At 38.8% G+C, this 19,551-nt stretch overlaps 1 protein-coding gene across 4 annotated transcripts in view; it reads left to right on the top strand.

Annotated features, from left to right (window-relative positions):
• Positions 1-2,891, top strand: part of BANK1 (B cell scaffold protein with ankyrin repeats 1) — a 384,383-nt gene extending 381,492 nt beyond the window's left edge. For all 4 annotated transcript variants that reach the window (XM_064484610.1, XM_064484614.1, XM_064484612.1 and 1 more), the window contains one exon: positions 216-2,891. The gene's annotated coding sequence lies outside the window, so the exon portion shown is untranslated. The remainder of the gene's footprint in view (positions 1-215) is intronic.
• Positions 2,892-19,551: the final 16,660 nt, after the last annotated feature.

Raw genomic sequence — 19,551 nt, 5'->3', positions numbered from 1 at the left:
CTTATTGGGAACTTGAGAGAATCGTTTGTCTAGCAAACAGAACACTTTAAATATTTCATTGTCTTCTCCTGAAAGGATAAACAGGTGTTATTTTTCAAACTAAAGGTGATTGCTCCTTAGAAAGATTTATGTCTGGGGGTGATTTTGTGCTAGCTAGTCAATTTCAGTTGATGATTCAGTATTCACTAATACATTTCCTGTGATCTTATTTTCAGGTTATCATAATGAAACTGAAGGCTCTGCAGACACTGTGCTTTCTGGGTGACGCAAGCTTGCATTTGGATTGCCTGCTGTCTTCAGGGCAAATCTATACTATGAAAACAGAAGCAAGCTCCTGGATTTCAGAATTTGTTATTGCCACAATTTATTGGCATTAGACCTGCTTCAGATGGGTATATCAAGATTAACATTGAGCGCTGTAGAGCAATTGCATTCTTTGAACATTCTTGCATTTGACAATGCACTTTGCCACTGAAGTAGCTATTTCCTGTCTTGAAAGTTAAAGAGAAGTTAACTGCTCTGTAGCAAGTTATTGGGCCTGTTTAAGGGGCTAACCTTAATAGTTTACTCCTCCTACACTTAGAGTAACCATAAAAAATACAAATTTACTTCGTACATATTTGCTTTTCAAATGGGTGATCTGTTTTCTCAATTTCTCACGTTCAAAGCTCTAATTATTGTTGTCACGTCATGCTTGCAGCTACCTTTCCTTTTTTAGAGTCTATTTGCATATAATCTTGAGAACATTATTTTTTTAACTTTCTATATCTCAAATTAATATACATTTCCAAACCTATATTCTCTATTTGAAGGCTTACAATTTCATCAACCTATTTCTTAGAAACAATTTACTAACTTAGAATAGAATGCGGTTTTATCATTCTGTGATTTCTATACACAGTTGCTGCAAACAAAGTGAATAAAGCTATGTCTGACCTTTAAAAATAAATGTATGAGAATTAACCTCTAAATTCTTCTGCTTACCAGTTTACAAAGAGAAGTCAACCAACATTTTTTTAAATAAACTCGATTTATTTCACTGTGTAGGGCCCATAAATTAAACACATAAATGATTTTTTCTAGCTTCTAAACAGTAGAGGTATCTATTAAAAATGATTCTGCAGTGATTGATACGGACAGCTATTTAAAGTGACTCTGCGAAACAGTGCCTGTAAGTTTCTCATGACTAGTAACACTCTCAAGCTCAAGTCTTGAAAAATAATATAGTAGTTTGATCAATCCCTAATAGAAAGTACTTTGTCATTATGACATTTGGAAATTTGGTCCATAGTTTCACATCTAAGCTTTCAAGAAATGGAATGTCCTTCCACACTCAGAGCCCCCATTTCTGTGGATTGTCCCATCCAAAGAGTCAGGAAAAGTAATAGGAAAACTGACTGCTTTTCTATAGTTTTCTACATCTACAGAATTCAAATGTGTCTTATTATTGCTAAAGTAAGAATTTCCATATTGGCCTGTGACGAGTGCCTACAAGCCCACTGTGGACTGCATTCTTATTAAAAATGTGAAATCCATTAACAGGCAAAATGTGAACTTTTCTAATTACAAAGCACTTTAGATCATTTCTTACCTGAGATTCAGTTAGGGTGGAAGTGGGAGATAAAGCCTGACTGTTATTCAGATCTTTAACATAGGAAGAAGTCTCAATTCAAGACCTCTAAATACTGTCTTTATGAACTGGGCTAATTTAGAATAAAACCATGGTGAAAAAAAAAAAAAAAACCCTTTAATAGTCTCTTTCCCTAGACACTCTGGCCCTTGAAATCTTATTACTTGGTCATCACAACGAAATGTAGAACAAGAAACCTAAAAGTAACTGAGGTCCTCCCAGTGCCTCCCTAGCCACAGCTCCTCCCCTCCGTGAATGATTAGGCTTTGCTAGAGGAAGGAAGATGTTAGAGGAGTTGGAGCTGGGGGATCGGAAGGAGTTCACATCATGCCATTTGCATGGAAGGGAGGATGAATATTAGAGCAATGCTAAGGTGGAAGAAAGGTAATCCATTTTCAAGAATGATCCCAACTGAAAAAGTCCAGAGGGAAGCAGTATTTTTTAAACTCTGGCTTTATCCCTAACATACGGAATACTGTCCAGCAAATTTGAGTCACACTACAGAAGCTTTTTTTAGTGATGGAAGAGATCAGATGTTGGGATCTAGACTAGCAGACTAGGAAGAGAGGAACTTTCCTTGGAGATTTCCTAGTCACGGACAGAAAAGAAAGACCTACATGGAAGATCTTCTGAAGATTTTGCACTGATTCTGGAGGCCTGAGCAACCAGTAGGTAATATATTTTATCTTTCCCATCATCCCTTCCTCAATTTGGATTAGTTCCCAAGCCATCACTCGTAACTTAAACAAGAACTAGCCCCTTCCTCGGGTCCTTAAATTTACCTGACTGACTTCTAGAGAAATTTGAATTGGTATTAAATGTTATCAAAAGAATATGTTTAATATTAATTCCATTCTCTTCTACTTAGTCAATTTTCTAGGATAAAAAAAGAGAAGCATCTAGACTAGTGGTTCTCAGCTGGGGCACTTGGCAGGACCTGGAGACATATTTATCGTCACGACTGTGGGGCAGGTGCTCTTGGCATCTAGTGTGTAGAGACAAGGGAGGCTGATAAATATCCTGTAATACACAGGACCAAGAATTATCTTGTCCAAAATGTCAACAGTGCGAGGTCGGGAAACTTGATCTATGTGATGAAGTAAAATGAGGCTAACACTTAAAAGAATGTTGTTAAAATAAAAACAGTTAACTTTATATGGAATCTTCTGAACATGGAACCCCCCGTGATAACATAAATCTGTGTTTTTATTTTGAAGTGCATGTGGCATAACTTAAATAGGCCATTAAATACTGAAAAGAATGGATGGCTCTAATACATTTCCATAAATCAAACATGAGATTATTCTACTAGTGGAGACTCCAATCTTTAAAAAAAAATGAGACTATTGTCAGGATTTTTCTAATGAAAAGTAACTTAAGTCATTATTGTATCCTATTTGTGCGCTAAGTATTGGCTCATCTGAGTTCCTTCCTGATGCCGATAATGCTCAGGGGGTCTGACTCTGATAACCTGGACTTAACTGAATTTTACTGCATATTGCTTTTCTAAATGGGTAAATACTTAAGAAAGGGGTCTGCATCATGAGCCTGATCTGGTCGCTCCCAGCTAATCGGCACAGAGCTGGTAGGAGGCCCCGCTTGCAGCCCTTTGTGTAACTGTACCTGCCAACCGTACCTGTTGGCCTGCCTGATTTTGTGGGGCTGACCTTCAGAGGCAGGGCCTACCACATAGAAGACAGCAGGACGACTAAGTGCAAAAGACCTCACGTTTGTAAATTACAACGTGTGGTTCCCTTGCTGTTCTTCAGAATGCAGGCACTACATGACATCATGCGCTTCCACGAGAAGTGCAGCGCTGCATTCAAGAGCGTGAGCTTTGAGGTAAGACCCACGAATTTACTATTTGTTCAGCTCTATCCTCGTGATGTAAAATAAACTAGGTCAGTTTTTCAGTTTCCTTCAGCTCTATTAAATCATTAGTAGAATGGGATCACCAATACCAACGTTAGCATAGGTTGTTAGAGAATGAAAAGTAAAAAAGATTATTTAATTAATTTATCATCCAAAGAGGACACTTTTGATGGCAAAATGGAATACTGCTAATGATTATGCTAAAAAAAAAATGCAGGCATAAACTGGGGTAGACAGTCACTCTACCTAAATGAGACGTAGGTGATCAGTACATTTTTGGCCCTGGGCAAATACTCAGTGAAGATAGCTGGTGAAAAATAATCCTCTTTGAAATGTGAATACAGTGTGATACACTGGGCAGGCTGGTTATCTGACTGGCTGTTAGGCACAGCATTATCGCATATGAATCAAATCCATATCGTTATTTTAAAAACAATGATTCCTAAGTGTTGAGTGACCACCTGGACCACCCATAAACACCAAGCATCAAGTCAAAAAAATGCATCAGTGGTAAGTAAGGTGCTATAACAGCATTTCCCAAATTCTGTGACAAAGAGCTCATGTGTATTCAATTAAAAAGGATTTCTGTGATCAGGTGAGTTGGGAAAGTGCTATGTATTTTGGTCCCTTTTGGAAAGCCTATTAGACGGCCCGATATTGAAGACTGTTGTCCTGCAATAAAGAAATCTATACAGTTTGAAAACCTCTGGCTTACATTTTATGTATACGTAAGCTGGCCTCCTTTTCCATTTAATGGGAAAAGGAAAACTGGCTGAAGGATGTTCGCAGTGATATGTCAAGACGGAGTCTGAAATCTGGGTTCAGTGGGAAACTGTGTCAAGATCAATCAATGATGTTGGCCGTGGCAAATGGTGGGGGCGGGGTAAGTGGAGCTGGTAGCATGCGTGATACTTACTTGGCATTCAGAATTTTCACCTGGTTAGCATAAAGCGAAAGCGTAAGTTCTGGATTTTGCAAATAATGAAAGTTGGTTTCAGTCAGAATAAAGATAATTTGTCATCAAACAAATGAATTAGTGAACATGTCTCTGAGTACAATGCTGTAATTTCTGTTCTCTGTTTCTTTGTATGTCTTTAAATCAACATCAAATTTGGTTCCACTGATGTAAGACCATTCAAAGATGCCGTGCCTTGAAGTATATAAAATGCTGGATTTCTGAGTCCATGGAAACAAGGGGGGAGAGTTTTCTTCAGATTGCCTTTCTGCCCTCTATTGCATGAGGTGACCCTCAGAGACAGAAATTAGCCTTCAGGAAATTAGCCAGCAATATCTGATGGATTATTTCTTTATTTCTCAAGGTAGGGATAGACATGTTATATCAACTATGATAAAACTGCTACAGTTTTGCCCCTGGCACTTTTTTTTCTTCACTTGAGGAAAAAAAAAGTCAAGGGATTCGGGGATATGTGGGCTGAGGCTGTTTTGGCATTCATGCCTGGCACCCAGTGAAAGCATCTGCAGTCACCCTAAGGAGCCTTAAGCATCCTTGCCAGACATTGGCATTTGTCATAATGTTGCAAAAGGAGATGCTTTGTAACTCAGACATGGCAAGTCATGCCTGGTACCTCCCAGATCTTCTGAATCAGCAGACTCGGGGAATCCCAGCAGATGACTTGTCATTAATATTGACATTGAAGAGCATAAGAGCTGTACTTGTGATCACCATATGTTTTCTTCACCCTCGCATCTATATATTGGTACTATAACTGAGATGTTTTGTTTTGTCTTGTTTTATTTTATTTTATTTTATTTTATTTTATTTTATTTTATTTTATTTTAGAAGAACACCTACATAAGTCTACCTTCTAAGCAAATTCTTTAGTGTATAATACATTATTGTTAACTGTAGGTACAATGCTGTACAACAGATCTCTAGAGCTTACTTTGAGATGTTTATACACCTTTTCAATTGGATTTTGGTCACGAGAGACCTTTAAGGGTTTAGTAAGACTAACCCATCTATGATGATCAAAACTATTGCTTCTTCACCTTCTTGAGAAAGATAAAGAGAAGCAAGCTTTAGGCTTTTCTGATGAATAAACCAGTTCTTCAGCCAGAAGAGCAAACGTCCGTGAAGGTTCTGCTCCTGTTCCAGCCTCTGAAATGAGAGTGGGAGAAATAGCAATAGTCTTTAGAAATTTTAGCAGAAAAATTATTTGAAAAAGTTCTTTTAAACCCACAAAAGAATAGCAGTAGTTTAAGATCAGAGAGAATAGCAAAAGCAAAGGCCCTGTGGCAGAAGGAAACTGAGCATCTGAGATACTAAGCACAGCCGGTATGACCAGAGCACAGAGGGCAAAGGAAAACATAGAATATGATGAAAATGGATCATGCAGGGCAATAGTTAGGATTCTGTTTTTTCCAGAAAACAATGGAAATCATAAACAAGTTTTCAGGAAAGAAGATGTCATATGTGCATTTTGAAGTGAACACTTCAGCTGCACTAGGGACAACAAACTGAAAAGAATGTATCAAACCAGGTAGGAATTAGTTGTCCAGGTACAAAGCCTCATATTTGCTCTTAATTTTGAAACCACATATATTCCATGCTATGTAACAAGTTGCCACAAACTTAGCAGCTTAAAATAACACATTTATGATCTCAGAGTTTCGCTGGGTCATGAATCTGGGCATGACTTAGCTGGGTCCTCTGCTTGGATGCTCACAAGTCTACAAGCAAGATGTCAACTAGGCTGAATTTTCATCCAGAGGCTCAAATGGGGAATAACCTGCTTCCAAGCTCATTCAGGTTGTTAACAGAATGCTTTCCCTTGTGGCTGTATGACTGAGGGCATGTCTTAGAGGCCTCATGCCATTATTTGCCACATGGCTGTCATCAACATGATTACTTACTCCATCAAGTGCACGGGAGTCTCTCACCTCGGGGGGAACCCTGCCCTCATTTAGGGCTTCTACCTGAGAGAGACAGGCTCACCCAAGATACGTCTTTTTATTATCTCAAATTCAACTAATTTGAGACCTTAATTCCTTCACTTTGCCATATTCTGTCATCTAGAAGCAAGTCAAAATTCTACCTCCACCCAATGGGGGAAATGTTTAACACTGAGCTTGGACACCAGGGAACAGAGATCATGGTGCCACCTTAGAATTATGTCTCCCATACCACCAAACACTTAAGTTTTCATATTACAAACTACTGAAAACTAGTTTCAGTTACCAGTGGGATTTTCCTACATAGATCTTATCTTTACATGTTACTAAGAACATTGCTGAGAGACGATTCCCCTCCTTGAGATATTCATAATGCTTCTCCATACTATAAATTTATTCCATGTCATATAATAACTTACAAGAAGTGTGAACGCCGTGCGTTCCTTTTTCATATTTCAGTAAATTGCAATATCTCCCTCAGTATTTTCTGATTTTATTTCTACCTGAATCTGCTTTTACATTTGTGTTTAGCTAAGTGTTTCTCTGCAACACCACAATCCCTCAGTATAGATACACATTTGGCATTGAAAACAAAGACATGGGAGCCAAAAAGAGTGGCATGGATCATAAGCTATCTGTGTGACTTTCTTGAGCTTACTAAGTTTTCATTACATTTGCCAATGCAGATTCCTCTCAGAATTATGCAGACCCATCCTGGGATCCAACACTGCTAGCAATGGTACCCAGAAAACAATCAAAAAATTTCAGAAAGCTAAAATTTCATCTGTGAACTTTTAAATCACTCCTTGTTTCCCTGGTACTCAAAGTAGTACTTTAAGTTCTATTTAATACTTGGAAGCACATTTTTTTCAGAGCAGCAGTGAAAAGCTATTGGAATGTTTTAAGCAGAAAAATTCACTTTGACTGCAGGATGGAGGAAAGGTGTAGAGAGGCAAGAGTACAGAAGCAGGGGGCTCGTGTGGTATTCACAAGGTCATGGTGGCTTGGATGAGAGTGATGATTGAGCTGATGGAGAGGAGGCACATTTTAGACATATTTTTGGGTAGAGTCAACAGCCCCTGCTATTGGGTTTGACGTGGAGGTAAGAAAAAAGAATATAGATAAGGCTGGAATTTTTTGACTTGAACAGTGTGATGGATGATGGTTTGCCAAGGTGGAAAAGACCAGAGGGTAGGGTTTGGTGGGTTGTATGACACTGGTCAGGTCATTTAATCTAATTCTCAGTTTCCTCCTGGATAAAAGAGAACTAAAAGCAGTAGCATTTCATTGGGTAGTTTTGAAGAGTAAATAAGTAATGCTTATGAAACACCTATAACTTGGTAAATGCTCAATAAACATTGAATTATCATCATCATCTTCATCACCTTTCGTCAGTACATATCTTGAAGTACAGTAAACACAGTTAACATGTAAAGCTGGCTTCAGTAGCATTGGGGCACAACAGCTGAGCTGGTAATATTTCTCTATGTGCTAAATACAGAAACAAAAATTTCATTTGAAAATAATTTTGAATTATATGTCTAAACTCCTTTCATCCATGGGGATCTGTATCACAGTTTGACAGTTCAGCTTTAGCCACTTGTAAAGTTACCTGTGAATGTAGAATAGCTTGAGGAAAGTTTCCTGATATTTTTGTTCATCTGATAAGAAACCTATAGAGGGCTATTATAAGTCTTCAAAATAGGCTAAGTGTGAGGGATGTGGATTTAGCATCCATTTTCATTCCCTTCTGTGAAGACCCTGTATTTAAGGTTCTGAGAGGCTAAAGCATACATCTGTCAGGCTCCCCCGCAGGTAGGGGCGACGTGGGATATGTGTTCCGCCAATGAGGTAGTCTCATGGGAGATACAGAAGATGCAGGTGAGAGAGAAAGCACTTCCCTGCTGCTGTGAAGCCAGCCAAGAGGTTGGACTCACCTTAGTGTCTGTGGCCAGTGGGATCCACACTGAAGGGTCTGGCCACCAGTCTCAAAGCTTTGAGGGCAGGTGGTGTGGCATCAATGGTGTAATAACACAACTGCTTCCTGACTTCTGGATTTTAGCTAAAGTAGTGCTAATCTGAACCAACTCCCCCAGCTCTTTGAAAGATTTTATAATCTCTTCATTCCTTGTATTAAGTTCCCTTTTGATTGAAATGTCTAGAAAGCTTTCTGTTTCCTAAGTGGAGTGCTGACTAGTACACTGAGTCATATCTGGAGTCTAATTTAACTTAGTTTTTCACTTGTTTTTATCTGATAACATTTTTCCTATATGAAATTTCCAATCTATTTACCTTACTGCTCAATTTTCATTTGAAGCACTCAATTCACATTTCAGGTGCTTACTTGATGTTTGTTAAATGAATAAATATTATGAGGTCATCATCTGGGTTATCTGATTCATAACATAGTAACTTCTTCCTCCTCCAGCTTGCAAATCAACCTAATACAATATTCATCAAATTGCTCATATATTTATAATCATATAAAATCTTTTTGAACTTTATGTAATCTAAGCATAGATATAATACCTTACAGCATAATTTCAGTAAACTTAAATACCAGTATTTACCACAGTTGCAACCAGATCTTTATTCATTGACTGCCTAGTTATGAAATCTGTGTTCTCTTTCAATTATCTCTTAAGAATATTTAGTTAAATCAAATGACCTTCATTAAACTCATTTTTCATCAAAATCTAAAAATACCAAATTACGAATTCAGGAAGAATTTCACTTACATCTATAATCATGGCATCAGCCTTAAATTATTCATTGATTAGATCTTTTGTTAGTTCTCTTCTTGACATAAAAATTTTAGATTGTGTTGAGTATGATTATTTCCTCTTTAAATATGTTCAGATCTTCATTATTAATAGCTTTATAATCTGACTTTAACCCTACTTTGAAGGTCCAGATTGCAGAAAAACAAACTTTAGAAAACCTGGCACCAAACGAGACATTCATCAGATTTGTGGCTAGAATATAAAACTTTTTTAGTTTTAAAATATAGTGGGTACACAAAGGTAAAAAAAAAAAGTTTTTTTTTTAAAACTTAATGAATTGAATACTAATGGGTGGCCCCAGTTAGTTTGAGTCACAATAGCATTTGCTCAGATCTATTTTCCTTCCGAGGCTGAAGCTGAGCAGAGTCCAGCGTTCCAGACACTAGCACTTAAAAGGAGAGTACCGTCCGTCAAATGCAGTGGTCCACTGAGGAAAAACCAGTGCAGCCTTCTGAACCATTTCATTTACCTTGGAACTAAATATAAGGTTTTCTTAAGACCAACATTGCCATTAGATTTTAACATATTTTTAAAAATAGTTTCATTCCACTAATATCCATCAACATGGGGCACAAATAACACAATCATAGTTGGTAATTTTTAAATAGGCACTTAATCAATTGCCTGTTCTACAAACATCCTGCATAGAAAACAACCATGAAAATTGGGAGGGTTGGATGTCCTTTCCAGAATAATGGTGGGTAACTTATGTCTCACCTCTTGTTTCAACATAGGCTGCTGCTTGTTTCAATTTCCACTCAAATGTATTCATCCTCTTTCTTTTTATTAGTTTATGCATAAGGAACACAGTAAAGACACATAAGACATTTTTATGCTGAAGACATAGGTTTATCATAATAATCTATTTAACATTTTTAAGAAAGAGCTGATCCTTTGGCTACTAATTTTGAGAGGAAAAGACTGTAACAGGGCATCCTCCCATGGAAGGACAATGGAAGGGAGGGAGTGGCATCTGACTCCCTTAGGGACTTGCTTTTTTTCCATCACAGAGGAAGGTACCATGTTTATGAAAATCATGGGAAAACTTTAAATAAGACTTGAGAATCTTCTGGGTCTAGGTGAACAAACGCTACATAGAATAGTGGAGAAGACACCTTCATTCTCACGTGGTTTTGGCTGAGAACGAGGTGGGTCACCAGTGGTGGCAGTGTCTTCTTGCTGAAGAGTCTTTAGAGGAGGTGAGAACTATCCGAAAGCATTCTAAAGTGACCCCTTTTGCACCCACAGGTTAAAATGACCTATATCATTCAGACAGCACTTGAATTTGGTAAGTTTTGTCACATAGTAATTACCTGTACACAAAAACATTTATTTCTATACAAAATGAAACATTCTCCAGGAGTCATCAATCATTCATTTGTGGTTGAGGTCATTTATTATAATGCCTATATTTCATATTTTAAAACCAGATTTTATCTTCCATTCATTTAGGGGAAGAACAAAATGTCTCAATTATTTTTCGAAGACTTAACTCAAATTCAAAATCCCCTGTGCGAAAGTGGAATGTCCATCAGCTTTTAAAGTGCTAGTGACTATGGCTTGTAGGTTGCCTTTTTGTTTTTTTTACCAGACACTGTGAAAGCTGCTTTATATATATTATGTCTTATCTTCACAGCTATCTTAGATATTTGGCATTACTGCTTTATACATGTATGAACAGATTCCTAAAATTAAATATTTATTACTGATATTCCTTTTAGTACTAGTAGCCAATGGGTAATTTAGAAGACAGAGCCTAATCTTTCTCATGTATGAGCTTGAGGATCTTTCTAATCCTTGAGAAATTGATCATTTTCATTTGGTGCCACAGACCTTTCCTTCCAACAGCAAACATCTGTCATATCTGGCTACCCAGGATCTGAACCTCCCTACCCTCTTCCTATTGGTGCTGCCATCATTCCTTTTGAGGTGATTCCCCATTGACTGTAGCTTTCACAAGAAAAGAATTCCAAGTTACTCATTCCCACTGCAGCCTCCCACTTCATAAGCTGAGAGTGGTAGATTCCTCTTCAATTCGCCCTTGGCCCTGTTTCCTAAATTCTGTCCATCTTCATTTCTGGGATGCTGATTCAACAGTTGAGGTCAGATAAATCATCATGCAGGGATAGAAAAGAGAGGTCAGGCTGTTCTTGTGGCATGACCTTGACTGCAGTTCAGCCTGTTCATCCCTCAGGGCACCCCTATTTCTTGTGCCTTCTCCTAGTTCAGCCCTCCAGTGTCCCATTTATTATGTCACTTCCCAATACCTTCACAATAAATTCCCATTTGCTCAGATGGCCAGGGTTGTTTCTGTGCTTGTAACCAACACCCTAGATTGGAGAAATCAAAACACATAGATTTGGGGGTTCAATGTATCCCCCCAAAAAATATGAAGTCCTTAACCCCAGGACCGCTGAATGTGACCTTATTTGGAAAGAGTCTTTGCAGATGTAATCAAAATAGGATGAGGTCACAGTAGGGTAGGGTGGGCCCTTAATCCGCTATGATCGATGTCCTTATAGGAAGAGGAGACAGAGGCACACAGGGAGAGAACACCATGTGAAGACACAGACTCTTGAGGGAAGAAAACGAGGTGCTGCAGCTGCAAACCAAGGACCGCCAAGGATTGCTGACAAACAGCCAAAGATAGGAGGCACCCAGGAAGGGTTCTCCCCCAGAGGTTTCAGAGGGAACACAGCCCTGATAACTTCTTGCTTTCAAGCTTCTGACCTTCAGAATTGTGAGATCACACTTTTCTGTTGTTTTAAGCCCCCGGTTTATGGTACTCTGTTACAGCAGCCCTAGGAATATATGCTTTAATTTATTCCTAATAACAATTAGGAACCATTTATTATGTAAGAAACTCATTATGTATCTGTAACACAGAAACCCTTTCCTAGATTACTGGTTGTATGATGCTTTTCACCTGCCCAACCAGAACTTTTGCATATAGTAAGCATATTGGTAAGAACCCAGTTAGTACACAGAAGCATGCAAATGGGCAGGAGGCACAGGGCAGAGAGGGATCACCCTAAAAAGCTAAGTATTTTCTATTTTATCCTCTTCTCCCAAACACTTTACTCATCTTGTTATCAGCTCATGAGTAAATGTCCCTCCTATTATCAACCAGGCCATTTTCTGAATACTCTATATTTACCAAAATAAGTTATACTGAGTCCTTGACTAGTAAGAATTAAGTACTATGTAATAACGCAAGAGTTTTGGGAGATCTGGATTTTCACCATAACAAGACCATCACCAACCATGAAACATCTGAACAGGGAAAGCAGGTGCGACATGTCTTCAGTTCTATTCATGCTCAGTGTCCTAGGAACAATCAATTAGGACAGATAAAATGGAAGAACATTAAGACAGAAAAGACATAGGGATACTCACTAAAATGGGTACGTCCAGAGGGACTTACATACTATGTGCAAATGTCTTATCAGCACAGCAATCAGTGCAGTTAAAGTGGGCAATGATAAGATTTTTAAACTTCCTCTAAGTTTTATTATATTTTATTTGACACAGTCCAATTTGCATGCCGGATACCGGGCAGACAAAAATGTGTTACAGATATTATGCTGGCTGTTTTATTTTCTACAGGGATTTTCATTATATATTAGCTTCTCAGTCATTTCAGAATTCCTCGAATTTCTTTCTGATACTGTCATTTGATTTAGCAACTGGATAGAAGCAGCTGAAAGCATTTCTCGGTCTTAAATTAGAGTTGGCCATGACAAATGTTCCTGCAAAAATATAGGATGAATCCCACACATTTATCACGGCATCTGGGCCATGTTTGTTTCTGTAGGACAGAGGAGAGGGTAGGAAGGATTCTTATGTTGGTAAACTGGAAGCCTAAGAATTACACTTGCCATCTGGGATTGCTTTGACAAGAATATTGGCCTGTTCTTCTCACTTAATTATCAAAATGAAGTATCATCATGCAAAGACAATGATCTTTGTGAACGAGACTTCAGGAAAACCAGTAAAAATAAATACTTTGATTTCAAAGAAGTTGGATTTATTTACTGTGACATTCAACAAGCCTCTCGAGTTTTTAGGCAGAAAAAAAATTCAGGCACACATTTAGCCCATACAAACAAGAAGTTACATAAACCCAACATAATTAAAGCAATTTATATAGGGCATAAACTTCATGAATTATACAGTCAACTTATAAGTAAAGAAGGCAGCTAACAGAAATAACTTCTCCCAGCAAAAACACTTCTGTGGTTTGCAGAGTTCCAAAATACCAGTCTTTAAATATGTACTATTCCACCAAGTGCCAAAAGGAGAGCAGCAAACTAAATAGAGCGAAGTGTGGCCTCAGTTTAGAGATTTGGTAAAGGAGGAAAATGAAGACCCAGTTTTAGATGTGCTGTCGTAAAGAGTCAACTGAATTTCTCCAGTATTATCATTTCATTAACTCCATTAGGGAATACAATTTCAAATAAAAAAAAAAATCTTAGGTTCACCTAAAACTATTGAACAATTAACTCAGTAGTAATACTTCTGGCATTAAATCTACTGAGTTCCAGAAATACTCAAATTTTCCACTGCAGAATCTTCCTAGTTCTATAATAGACATGGTGTATTTTTAAGGCCAGATGGGCACCTAGGAAGATGGTAAGTGGCTGCCTGAGGTTATAATCAGAACGGGGACTCAGAAGTGCTGCCCTTTATGGAACAGCAAATAGCACTAACTCAGATTTCTTCCTATTGGCCACGTGTCTGAGTAAACCTGAGCACGTAGACCCACACTCGAGCCTCTGATTGAGCTGATGTCCACCAGCAATATTTCAGGAATGTACTGTCAGGCCCCAAACTTGCCTTGACAGAATTTTTACAAGAGTAAACATTTGCCCAAGGCACCAGCCTGACACAGTTCCTTTACAAGGAGTTCCACTCATGCAGCGAAGAGAACAGGTAGGTATGAGTGTCACCTACGGGGCTTAGCAGGAGCCTAATTTAGGAATGATATGGATGCAAACTAGTAGTAGCAGCAATTAATTTTCTGATTCTACATTCCAAAACAGAATAACCAACTGCTTTTTGGAGTCACAAAAATAGTTTTTTCATTAACTGTACTCTTTTCAATAGCAATTGTAAGGACACAAATCATCTTAAGGTTCACAGGAATTTATTTTAATCCAAGATATTTCATCTTTGGAAAGCATCCTTACCTCTCCAGAAGGGAGTGTCCAAGTTATTTGGAGGAAACCCTGGGTCTACTCAAATAAGTATATCCAGATTTAATTCTGGGAAGAAGGATGGAAGGCCTGCCTGGCTTTAGTGGACTAAATTCTGAAGCAACTGCATTGGGGCAGGACAATTATTCAAGGCAACCAACTCAAAGTCAGCTTTTTAATCTCTTGTCTTCAAACCATGCAAAATATGCATTTTTTTCAACTAGAAAAGTGTCATTTCGATGCCAAAAGCTGCCTTCCTGATGCCTCTTCACAGTTCTTCCCTCTTCACAGTGAAATGTTCCATCCTGATGAGTCCTAATAGGAAGAAAGCAGCAGCTCCCAGGAGCTACTGCAAGGCAACTGAGATCAGCCTTGCTCTTCCGGTTACTGATTCACCACTTTTCGGAGCAGATGAAATGCCGTAGCTGCCTGCAGGCTGAGCCTCCCTCTCAGACGTGCTGGCCCAGTGGTGTGCTTGGGTTTAGAGCTGAGTCTCAGGTCGTAGATGCTTCCTCCTGATGGGACTGTAGAACAATTAGAGTGTTGCTACCACCAACTTGGGAAGGAGAACCAGGCTTGTGGGCAGAAAAGCCACTGATCCCCCTCCTACCCAGAGTCAGCATTCCTTCCCTTGCCACACCACTGTGTCTTCCCCAACAAGCTCCAGTTTTCAACGGGAGATTGGGGGTGCCCTTTCTAACAACTCTCCTTGATCTTAGAGAGGAGGATGGACTTACTTGGTAAATGGTGTGTGACTCTGTGCTAGCAAAAAATATATCAGAAATAGCAAATATTTTGCATGGTCTCAGCTGTGGAACAGAGTGCAGTCACGACTCTCAGGCAGATTTTCTCTAAGTCGTACATCTCATGGAAACAGACAGCCCAAATGAGCAGAGCGATTTGGGTACAGATGCCAATTACAGATTAATAAATGAATGAGGCTTAATGAAATATTTGCTAAAATTCTCAGGCCTCAATACAAGAACGGAAAGTCTAAAACTAGCAAAAATGCATGAGAAAAGACATAAAATTGCTAGACTTGAAAATAGGAGTCAAACATAATGATAGTGTGGTAGCCACAAGGGTGGCACCACTCAGGTTGCCCTTCAAGAGATTCTGCTGCAAAGAGTGTGGATGCTGACAGCTCCAGATCCCCAGGCTTGAGGATCGATCCACTGGGGTGCCGCTCACACAGAGGACTCGCCCCACCTGGGGTGCTCCCTGCAGACGCAGAGCCTGGCGGGTGGGGGACCGGCCCCGCCATTTCTGCCTAGTGCGGGTCTCCTTTAACAAACAGCTTTGGCTTTGGGCTCATCGTCCTCACTGAGGCTTTCTGGGGGTGGCACTGCAGCCTTCGGCTCTTCCAACCTAGTGATTCTTCCTTCTCCCCTTCTTTGCACAGGTGTTGGGCATGCAGTGCATCTAAAACCTCTCCTTGCTCACCTCTCCCCCTCCCATTTATTTTTCTCAGGCAGAGCTCCCTGATAAATCTCTTGCGCTTCTGATTCCATCCTGCTGTCCACTGACTGGAGGACCTGAAATGGTAGCAATAAATATATAAATCAGTGTAGTTCTGGCTTATCTTGCTGGGAGACAAAGCAATAGCTGAGAAATTTTAATGAATTGTAACCATGGAGGAAAAAATCACCACTTCTCCTCTATGGAAGCATACACCTTCCAAAGTCTCATTTTTTAAATAAATGGTGGCTTGCCCTTAACCATTTCAAACAGAACCTTCCTTTTTCTTGGCTTTCCTACTGTATCCATTACTCCATCTCTCTCTCCAGTTCAAAGTAAAATATATTCTATAGCTATAAATGCAGGAGTTATATGGACAGGGAGCAAACCAACTTCTTCTAATAGACTTAGACATTATCTAAGAAGAGATATTACTTAATTAAGAATAGCTATTCACACTAGATACTTACAATTCTAAACTGCCATGCTTTGTGTTCTTCAGTACCTGGAGGGAGAGGTAAGCGCATATTTGGAAGTTAATTTAACCTAAATAACCTTGGCTGCAGAGGAAGGTAATGCCCCAAAGCTAGTAATTCATTTGATCACAACTGTCAAATAAAGTCTGCATTAGAACTCATTCAGGATTGTAAATTTGCTCTTGGAAAGGCCGTTTGGAGGCAGTTCCATACTTCTTTAGCAGTTCTTTTTCAAGCTTCCATTCAGTCCAGGTTGACCTACGTCAGCAACCTCCCCCGTCCTGCATGGTTCATGGCTTGAATTATCCATTGGCATCACTTCCAGATAAACTCTTATTTTCTTTGTAAACAGAGAGCATGGAACCCGTAGGCTAATCAGCCTCCCCATGATGCTGTAGTCATGGAGGATGAATTTTTATTAGAGGGTAGAGTGGGAGGAGAGAGAAAAAGTGCCTGTTCCATCCCCTGAGTGCCATCTGCATTCCAGGGCACAGACAGTGCCACCCGGAGAGCTCTCCTGCCCACAGGTTAGCCCACACTCTGCACCACTGACAGCTGTGTGAGGGAGAAAAACATGGAACTCACTTTAAGGCTGCACATACCGGTCATCAGAAGATACAGAATAAGCCCTAAGGAACAGAAATATGAGGCTCATTTTAAGTTTTCAAATCGGCTAACTCCTCCAGCAAAAATGAGAGAGTTTTTCTTTAAAGCCAGCAGACTGTCTAATTCCCAATCTGTTCAGAGACTCACCTCCCTTTACAAACTATCAAAAATAGCTATGCAACCAACCTCTGAAACTCAGCCTAAGAAATAGAAATTGCTGCTTTAGAACTTCTTTGCAAATCAACATCTTAAATTAGATATAAGGAAGCAAGTCAACTTCTCTATCCTTTAAGAAAGGAGCAAAAACAAGATGCTGTCTGGAGTTGATATGATAAATCCCACTTTTCCTGACTCTAAAGGAGGAAGGGTGTCACTGACAGATAGTAAATGAAAAGCCTGAAGGAAACTGAATGAAGAAGAAATGGGGGGGGGGGGCTAAAAAAAAGAAAGAAAAGAGAAGGGAAAGGGGAATTAGTGTAAGATCCATGCTCGTTTTCTGCTCCCAAATACATAAAAACACATTTAGAGCACGTTGAATAACCACGTTATTTATAAAATGATCTCACCATTCTAAAAATCTGTAACAGATTTATCTGTGACTTTAAATTTTAGAATACCTACTTTTGTTTTGATCATTATATTATTTAGTTTTTATTTTTTAGACAATTGCTGAGATGTATCTAGAAATATATTCTCTTCATCTTGGGAAAAAAAGAAAAGGTCCAGAAATAAAGTCAGTGTCCAAGTCCTTATTCGGAGTCAACAGCAGATCTGCAACTGGAGATCAGAACTATCAGAACTACCTCTTGCTGGACTCAGACACAGTCACAGGATGACTGAAGAGAGAGACGAACATTAGCGACAGTCATGAGCTACTTTGTTAATAGAGCAGTTTCACCCTTTGTGTTGTCTCAGTCCCTCATGCAAATTGACTTCCAGTGGCTGTTCCTCCTACTCATTACCTCCATCTGGGTATCACAGGAGAGACAGTTGGTCCCCAGCTAAGATCCCTGCAACCTAAGATAGTGCAGAGATGAATATTATGCAAAGCTAAAAGCACTGTTGAAATCGTCACTGCCATTGTTCAATTGTTTTTTCCTAACTATTGACTTATCAAAACCTAAAACTATCCTCTTCACTAAACTTGAGTTTATGTTAGATGACAATAAAATGAATTGCTTTCTGGAAAAATAATGCATGATAAGGTGGTGAACAAGCATTTTCCACTGGGGAGAATTAGAGGGATAGTTCAGTCTCTCGTATGGTGTCTTCCCTGCCGCTTCAAAAATCCTAACTGTTCTTATCACCTATGGCCTGGCCAATTCTCCTTCTTTGTAAGTTTATGATTACATCCTTGATAAGATCTAAATTGCTAGCACCACAAGGGTCACTATCAAGCATTTAGCAAATAACTTTGAGTACCAGTGATGCCAAATAGACCATCAAAAGGCTGGAAGAACCCACGTATGTTAGGCAGATGGCAGACTTCAGACCCTTTCTCACTAGTACATTAGCCCAGTAGCAAAACATTGATTTATCAAAATAATTATAATATCTAAATATCTGAACAATTATAAATTAATGATTATCTGAATTATTTGAAAATTATTATTACTACAGTTAGCAACTGTAATTTATCATCATAAATTTTCTAGATTCTAAAAGAAAGAAATTCCAGCAGAGACACATCAGAGAGATGGGGTTGAGAATGATACAGAAGCCATAAACTTTGAGAAACAAGCCACCAGAAAAGGGGCTTCAAACATATGGAAGAAACCTGAACGTAGGGAGGGTCTTCAAGACAAGCCACGTGCATGTCACATTTCTGCCTAAGTCTTGTTCTATTGCTCATCTTCCATGCTCATCACTGTTTTAAGGTCAAGTGCTTCAAGTGTGTTTTGAGATCTGCCGGTATAGAACCACTTTGTATTCTCCACCTTTTGTTTTAAGGAGCCTCTAGATTGAAAAGTAAAAAGTCTTTATCCTTGATTTTAAATGGAGTTGAATTGCATGTGAGAATAGAGTGTACTGTTTCCTCCTCCTCTTATGTTTTCATAATTGGTGACCTGAAAACAAAATTGAAATTGTGACACATTCATAGGACAAGTTGATATATTGAGTTCAGAATTCTTGCTGTAACACAAAGTGACAGATAACAAAAATAATATTGGCAGATTTGTGGAAAAGATACCTAACAGAAGTAAACGTTAAATTATTCTACTCATCTCATCAATTAATTCAGTTAAAATTCACTACTAGTCTATTTTCTACATTTGTGAATAAAATGTATAACTCAAGTAATGTATTATACTACCTAACACAAATGTAATGCATTTCCTGAGGCAAAAGTAAAATATGTTTATAATTTTATTTTGCCTATTTAGTCATTTATTTAACATGTATTTATTGAGAAGCTACTGTGTGCCAAGCACTGTTCCAAGATTGGGTATACAGGTAATGGACAAATCTCTTGCCCTTATAGACACTTACATTTTCCTAGGAGGAGATAGAAAATAAAAATAAACAAATCTATAATAACTTTATGCCAAGTGGAGATAAGGACTATGAAGGAACACAAACCGGAGGAAGGAACTAGAAATGACAGAGCTGCCATTTCA

Source organism: Camelus dromedarius, chromosome 1, assembly GCF_036321535.1.
Source record: "Camelus dromedarius isolate mCamDro1 chromosome 1, mCamDro1.pat, whole genome shotgun sequence".
Classification (NCBI taxonomy): Eukaryota; Metazoa; Chordata; class Mammalia; order Artiodactyla; family Camelidae; genus Camelus; species Camelus dromedarius.
Note: the sequence above shows the minus strand (reverse complement) of the source record. Positions and strands in the feature narration are given on the sequence as shown.